Source organism: Ascidia mentula, chromosome 3 (genome assembly GCF_947561715.1).
Source record: "Ascidia mentula chromosome 3, kaAscMent1.1, whole genome shotgun sequence".
Taxonomy (NCBI): domain Eukaryota; kingdom Metazoa; phylum Chordata; class Ascidiacea; order Phlebobranchia; family Ascidiidae; genus Ascidia; species Ascidia mentula.
The window spans coordinates 12,845,757-12,854,168 of NC_138568.1; the positions used below are offsets into that span (position 1 = coordinate 12,845,757).

The 8,412-nt window shown below is 34.9% G+C and overlaps 1 pseudogene; it reads right to left on the bottom strand.

Annotated features, from left to right (window-relative positions):
• Nucleotides 1-543: 543 nt before the first annotated feature.
• On the bottom strand, nucleotides 544-3,429 carry LOC145895627 (uncharacterized; annotated as a pseudogene).
• Nucleotides 3,430-8,412: the final 4,983 nt, after the last annotated feature.

Here is an 8,412-nt window from a genome sequence, read left to right on the forward strand (position 1 = left end):
ATGGGATTATAAATTTTAATGATCCACAACAGCAGGATCTAATACCATGTACACTGAGCTGTGGTACCACTCTGGTAGGCTATACCAACCAACATCTGAAAACTTGTTAAAAACTGCAAACATGTGCTTGCATGGTAAAAAATGCAGTGTAAAATCAATGCATGTGCATTTTGGAAATTCACTACCACTACCAAGTTTTACATTGTACACTTCACATGTGGAACTGCTCACTACAGTAAACACATTGTCTCCTATTCTACAAATTCTACCTTCCTCAACATTCACAGACTCTCCTATTCGTTTAATACAATGTTGCACCACCTTTTTTGGTCGATTTTGTAGATAGGTGGGAATGTTTTCATTGTAACTTCTGTAATTGCTTGATGACCGCAAGTTTTCTTGTTTGTATCTATTCAAAATGTGTCTTGTCATTGAGCTCTGGTAAAGCACTAGTGATAAAACACAATAACTTACTTGTTCCAACCGTTTGGCAAAAATTCCTTATGTAAAATAGTAATTAGGCCAGACAGGGACTTGTCAGTCCTAAATCTGACATGACATTCTTTCAAAACACGATTTTGTCTCTCCACACCATTGTTTGTGCGAATGAGAACCTTCAACTCGGCTCGATGCAACCACAACCATCGCTGAAATACATTTATGGTTTACCTTATATTTTATATCTCTGCCTATACATACCTTTTTTTTCTTTGAGCCAAATATTACTGAAGTACTTCTGCAGTTTTACATTATTTTTCCAGTGTGAGCTGGACTGTAAAAACTGCAATGCTTTTTCATAGCTTTCTACACATTCTGCACTTGCAACATTTCTCATTAGCGCAAGCACTTCGTCCTTGTGTTCACCCACATTGTTGTCAGACTTTCTGACCCATCTTTCCCATGCCTGTTCTCGATGGAAATCACAAATAAGGACATGTGTATCTGGAAGCATATTTTGTTTGTTGAATGTTTGTTAGCACCTGCAAATTTTGCAATGCCTACCTGCAAAAACACTCTCAATAGCATGTATTTCAGCATCACATTTATCAACCATAAAATAGTTTGGTTTCCAAGAAGGTGCCCAAGTTTTTAAAATGGACAATGCCTCCTCAATGTCCAATTGTCGCTCATTTTGTGTAATAAAGCTGGCCACAACTTGGTAACCAACATTTGTTTTCACACAAAGAAAAAATAAAGGAAGGGCATACTTGGATGTTTTGTAGGTAGCATCAAGTAAGCAAATATCTTGCCCATAACGAATCAATAAATTGAGTTGCCAGGCAAACTGGTGTACAAACAACATAGTTTGTTCGGATTTAATTACTGTTGCTGATTCCCCATTATCAATAACATCAGGTTCCTTGCCAGCAATGTAAGGACGGAAATATATCTTATCATTTGAATCACCACTTTTTTTCCATTCATCAACTAAGTTTTGGACATTGGTTTGATCAATCTTTGCCAACCTGTATTTTGAAAAAGCTCGATAGTAGTGGTTTCGCACATCCTTTTTAGTAGGATAAAATCTCCTATTTGAAAGGGTTGGTCCATCTTCATTTTTAAAGAGTTCATGGGCTACATAGTGTTTCAGGCCTCTCAAAATTTCCTCAATACTGTTTACTCCTTCGGTGACCAGTTCATCAATTTTTGTAATTAACCTTTGATCAATAGGTTGTAGAAATCCAGCAGCCTTTATAATTGGAAGGTAGATACTACTTTTTGGTGTTTAATCACACAGCATTTTAAATTTGTACATACTTCCCCTACGACATGACCTGAATGATCAGCATCCATCGGAAAGCGAATGCTGCAAGCCAGTTCCTTCACTAACATTCTATCATTGATTGTTAATAGATCTTTAATTATGGTGCTTATTTTGACCTTGCTAAATTCATCATTTGGGGATGCCTTGAAAATGTGCAGGTTAATTGGAGCATAAAGAGGTTATGTATAACAAACATTTTATTGTTGGTTGTTAAGAAGTAAAAACATACCCAAAACTGTGGAAATTTCATAATTTTTTGAACAAATATAGTCGCCTTGCAATTTTTTTTCTTTGTTCCTTGAACACACAACCTCTTTTTCAATGGATTTGGGTGATCTTGCAACTAAAAAAATTATGAAAAGTCTGTTAGCAAACTAAGCACCATGTATCACAAAATTTACATGTTTGGGGAGAGACACTGCCTGTTTTTCTTTCTTCATCTTGTTGTGATCTTTTCCTTGATGACATTCCAAACACACACTTCCCAAAATAACGTATGGAATTTTGGGAATATTTGTCCCAAGATATTCGACTTTTGGAAATGTCTGCAAAAATGATATATTCTGCTAGTGTTTGCTGTTCAAAAATGTATTTACGCCTCCTCCAACTTGTGTTGACATACCAAATATTCTCTTATTCTGTACAATAAACTTGGTTAATGTCGAAACTTCAAACTTTTCTATCAGTCTGTAAGCCTCATCCATTGAACAAACCCACTGTAATATTGTAATGTTAAAGTACACGAATTTCTAAAAATACGTAACAACTCGAACCTTCAGCTCATCCTTCTCCAACTCACTTAAACTCTCACATATCTGCTGCTCCAATACACATTTATGCATTAACACCTCTTATAAGGAGAAAAATAAATAAACAAACCATTTCACTAGCTGCATTTTTTGGCTCAAACTTGACTTTTACAAGTTTTGCACAGAAAATATTTTCCTGCAGTCCATCTGAGTCTTTGAGAGAAAGGCGCTTATTAATCTCCTTGCGTGCCTTTCTGAGTTGGTGACATTTATCCTTATTCTAAGCAGAAACATAGGGTAAGGTTTTGTATGTAACATACTTTTGTTCTTTGTGAAATTAAGAGTTTAATATAATTACATATACTAAGTTACCCCACAAACATTTGTGAATAACATTTACCATATTTGTGTACTCCAAAAATTGTAGTACATGTAAAATTGACACCGAATAGTAGCATTGGCAATTTTTGCGAATTGCAAAACTTTTATCAAAATGCCAAGACGTTTTCCAGCCTTCCTCTTGCACAACCACATAAGGAATGCCTGCAGCCTCATTCCAATGAACAGGGCATTTATGTGCATCTTTGTAATCTAGTAAAAAAAAAACTTCACTTATGTGGCAGCCTAGTCGGTCCAACAAATGTTGGGTAATATCACTTACCAAAATGTTTGACTGTTGAGTCCTTCAATTTAAGTTGTAATGATTTTTCAAACAGTTGCACCGAATTCATTGCATCTTCTTTTAACTGAAACCACTACAACAGGAAAAACATATAACAATATACCTAAAATATTTGTAAATGCTTGCTTGTTTTATTGACATACCTTTTCAGCTGTGTTTGTGGATTTAAACAAGCCCACATTGAAGGTCATTACAGGTATGGGGCTGTAACAAGGTTTGCACTTTACAGACATGTTTACAACATTAAAAAAAAAAAATTTATTCTCGCACAATGAAACAAGACTTTTATCTCCTAACATTTCACATGCTATCAAGCTAGGCTTTTTTGGGGGATTGTAAATAAAAGTATTTGTTTCATGGTACCAGAAAAACAGAATAATGAAAACACAATATGTCTGGCAGCAATTTAGGCACAACAATAAACGTAAAATACATTTTTGGGCAAACATTACCATGATTGATTCATCCCTTTAGAATGTGCACATCGTATGCAGTTTCGAAAATGGCGCCTTTCCTTAAAGTCGAAACATTCAAACTCATCAAAAAAATACATAGTCTACTTCACTGTTTCTTTTACAAATCTCAACAGAAATGTGAAAGAAGCTGTAACGTAAAAACAGTATTGTATAGGCCTACTAGTCTATTGCAGTTATCAACAAACCTTTTGCTTCATAAAAACCCGGACAAACGCATTCGCATGCCGCAAAAGACGCCTGTTCACGTGATTGTTTTCCCGCCAGTTACCTTCCAACGCAACGAGTGCATAGCGGTATGTCAACTTAAAAGCAGTTTGCACGTTGCCTCTTGTAATGCGATTCGAAATAAAATTATTATGTGATTTTACATTGATAATACATGTGTTTAAACAGCAGGTGATTGCTTTGTTCAATTAACATTTGCGCTGATTTCTATGTTTCCGAGATTTCTATGGAATTTGCATATCTCGACTAATTCTGGTGACGGTTCTTTAGCATCAGTGTTTAGCACACTTACGTAGACAAGTCGGGTCACGAGAGACTTGATGTTTTGAAAAGGAAGAATGCAAATCCCTTCTTATTCTTCTTCTCTCTCTCTTTCTATCTCTCTCACACACACGGCTGAGCTTTCTTGGCGGTAACTTAACGAATCAACAGTTCGTCTGCCCTACACACGGGGATTCCATCCAGGATGTGAGGCATCAAGCAGAAGTAAGAGTTTTTCATAATTATTTTCTTGTAGAATTAATATTGTGCGGCGTATGTACACTAACCGTAAATCCATCTCACTCATCTCATCCTAACAAAAATTAACTAAATACCCAAACTAATGTAATAACCTAAATCAATTATCTAAACGCCTATATTTATACAAAACTTTAAAAAAGTACAACGGTCATGATACCAGGCCAGACAACGCGCCAAGAAAGAAAGCTCAACAGCATCAAAGTGTGAGAGAGAGAGAAGATTTGCCTTCTTCCATTTCAAAACATCAATTCTCTCGTGAACCGACTTGTCTACGTAAGTGTGCTAAACCTACCGCGCAGTAGCTCCGGGCAGACCGCGTGTTAGGTTTTGCTTGCTCCTGGTGTTGCCAGTGCTTGGTAATGTGTTTTTCAACCTAAGGATTCTATTTGAATAAGAATTTATTTGAATAATTGTGTTTAGATTCTATTTGAATAAGCTGTGTGAAATTTGGAAATTTTGTCTGCTGACTGATCGGTCCAAAAACAGTTTGAAACCGTTCCATTTTTAGCGCGTTGTTGTGCCGGTCATTCCTGTATCGAATACAAGTGTCTGTTGTGTTCCGCGGGTTCGGCCACCTATAGGAGAATTTGGGACGCGTTTGGGCTAAAGGCCAAAAAAACTGCTGTGTAGCGTGTAGCGCCGCCGATCCGTTGAAAAAGCACGTTACATACAAGTTTCAAACTGTCATTGTTACAACCGTTTGTGACGTCACAACATGCCTGTCCTGACAAAGAAGAAGAGAAAACGGCTTGGCTGTGCATTAAAACAGTTACAAGATGATTACCTTGATGCTGAGAGGGTGATGCTCAACCGCGAAAAGGAAAAACTGCAAGAAGCGTTGCTTGCCGTAGAAGCAAGCTACACCTAGGTAATGGGGCATAATGCATTTTTCCATTAACTCTGAAATACCGTTAGCAAAACCGTTCCGAGTAACAAAATTTCGTTCCAAATTGAACAATTTCGTTTCGGAACAAAAATTTTGTTCCGAATTTTGTTACAAGTTACGAAAATTGCTGGTATGTCGTAACAAAATTTTTTGAACAGAAAAATATCGTTAAATTGGCTGTAACAAAAAATTTTGTTACCATATTTTTTTTTCATTAGATGGCGACAGAGAGAATTTTTTTAACATATTTTCAAGATTATGAATGTTAAATTCGTACATAGATGCTGAAAACATAACAATTAGATCTCGTTACCAAAAGTGTTAGCTGTAACACAATTTTGATACAAAACTGTCAATTGGAAGAAACTACGTCACAAAAATGTCACTGGGAACAAAATTTTGCTACAAAAAGTGTTAGCTGGAACAAAATTTATGCCACAAAAAATCGTTGAAATAATAACATTTATCTCACAAAAGTGTTAGTTGGAACATAATTTTGTTACACGAAGTGTTGGCCAGGAGCATACTTCAAGTTGCCAAAATCATCGTTTTTTTGAATAAATTTAGCTCACAAAAAGCGATAGCTGTAGGAAGATTCTCACAAAAAGCGATAGCTGTAGGAAGATTTTGTTACGAAAAGTGTTAGCTGGAACAAAATTTTGTTACAAAAAGTGTTAGTTGTCAGAAAACTTTGTTGCGAAAAGTGTTAGCTGGAACAAAATTTTGTTACACAAGGTGTAAGCTAGGAGCATACTTTAAGTTGCCAAAATCATCGGTTTTAAATAAATTTAGCTCACAAAAAGGGACAGCTGTAAGAAAATTTTGTTACGGAATAGCTGGAACAAAATTTTGTTACAAAAAGTGTTAGCTGGAACAAAATTTCGTTACAAAAAGTGTTAGCTGGAACAAAATTTCGTTACGAAAAGTGTTAATTGGAACAAAATTTCGTTACAAAAAGTGTTAGCTAGAACAAAATTTCGTTGCGAAAAGAGTTAGTGGGAACAAAATTTCATGACGAAAAGTGTTAGCTGGAACAAAATTTCGTTACGAAAAGCGTTAGTTGGAACAAAATTTTGTTACTCGAAATGTTGGCTAAGAGCATACTTTAAGTTGCCAAAATGATCGGTTTTAAATAAATTTAGCTCACAAAAAGCGACAACTGTAAGAAAATTTTGTTACGGAAAACTGTTAGCTGGAACAAAATTTCGTTACAAAAAGTGTTAGCTGGAACAGAATTTCGTTACGAAAAGCGTTAGTTGGATCAAAATTTCGTTACGAAAAGCGTTAGTTGGAACAAAATTTTGTTACTCGAAATGTTGGCTAAGAGCATACTTTAAGTTGCCAAAATGATCGGTTTCAAATAAATTTAGCTCACAAAAAGCGATAGCTGTAAGAAAATTTTGTTACGAAAAACTGTTAGCTGGAACAAAATTTTGTTACAAGGAACAGAATTTCGTTACGAAAAGCGTTAGTTGGAACAAAATTTTGTTACTCGAAATGTTGGCTAAGAGCATATTTTAAGTTGCCAAAATGGTCGGTTTTAAATAAATTTAGCTAACAAAGACCGGCAGCTGTTAGAAAATTTTGTTACGAAAAGCATTAGTTGGAACAAAATTTCGTTACGAAAAGTATTAGCTGGAACAAAATTTCGTTACGAAAAGCGTTATTTGGTACAAAATTTTGTTACTCGAAATGTTGGCTAAGAGCATACTTTAGGTTGCCAAAATGATCGGTTTTAAATAAATTTAGCTCACAAAAAGCGACAGCTGTAGGAAAACTTTGTTGCGGAAAACTGTTAGCTGGAACAAAATTTTGTTACAAGTGTTAGCTGGAACAAAATTTCGTTACGAAAAGTGTTAATTGGAACAAAATTTCGTAACAAAAGTGTTAGTTGGAACAAAATTTCGTTACGAAAAGTCTTAATTGGAACAAAATTTCGTTACAAAATGCGTTAGTTGGAACAAAATTTCGTTACGAAAAGTGTTAATTGGAACAAAATTTCGTCACAAAAGTGTTAGTTGGAACAAAATTTCGTTACAAAAGTGTTAGTTGGAACAAAATTTCGTTACGAAAAGTGTTAATTGGAACAAAATTTCGTTACAATAGTGTTAATTGGAACAAAATTTCGTTACGAAAAGTGTTAATTGGAACAAAATTTCGTTACAAAAGTGTTAGTTGGAACAAAATTTCGTTACGAAAAGTGTTAATTCGAACAAAATTTCGTTACAAAAGTGTTAGTTGGAACAAAATTTCATTACGAAAGGTGTGAATTGGAACAAAATTTCGTTACAAAAGTGTTAGTTGGAACAAAATTTCGTTACGAAATGCGTTAGTTGGAACAAAATTTCGTTACGAAAAGCGTTAGTTGGAACAAAATTTCGTTACGAAAAGCGTTAGTTGGAACAAAGTTTTGTTACGGAAAACTGTTAGTTGGAACAAAATTTTGTTACTCGAAATGTTGGCTAAGAGCATACTTTAAGTTGCCAAAATGATCGGTTTTAAATAAATTTAGCTCAGAAAAAGCGACAGTTGTAGGAAAATTTTGTTACGGAAAACTGTTAGCTGGAACAAAATTTCGTTACGAAATGCGTTAGTTGGAACAAAATTTCGTTACGAAAAGTGTTAGCTGGAACAAAATTTCGTTGCGAAAAGCGTTAACTGGAACAAAATTTCGTTACGAAAAGTGTTAATTGGAACAAAATTTCGTTACAAAAGTGTTAGTTGGAACAAAATTTCGTTACGAAAAGTGTTAATTGGAACAAAATTTCGTTACAAAAGTGTTAGTTGGAACAAAATTTCGTTACGAAATGCGTTAGTTGGAACAAAATTTCGTTACAAAAGTGTTAATTGGAACAAAATTTCGTTACGAAATGCGTTAGTTGGAACAAAATTTCGTTACGAAAAGCGTTAGTTGGAACAAAGTTTTGTTACGGAAAACTGTTAGTTGGAACAAAATTTTGTTACTCGAAATGTTGGCTAAGAGCATACTTTAAGTTGCCAAAATGATCGGTTTTAAATAAATTTAGCTCAGAAAAAGCGACAGTTGTAGGAAAAAAATTCGAACAAAATTTCGTAACAAAAGTGTTAGTTGGAACAAAATTTCGTTA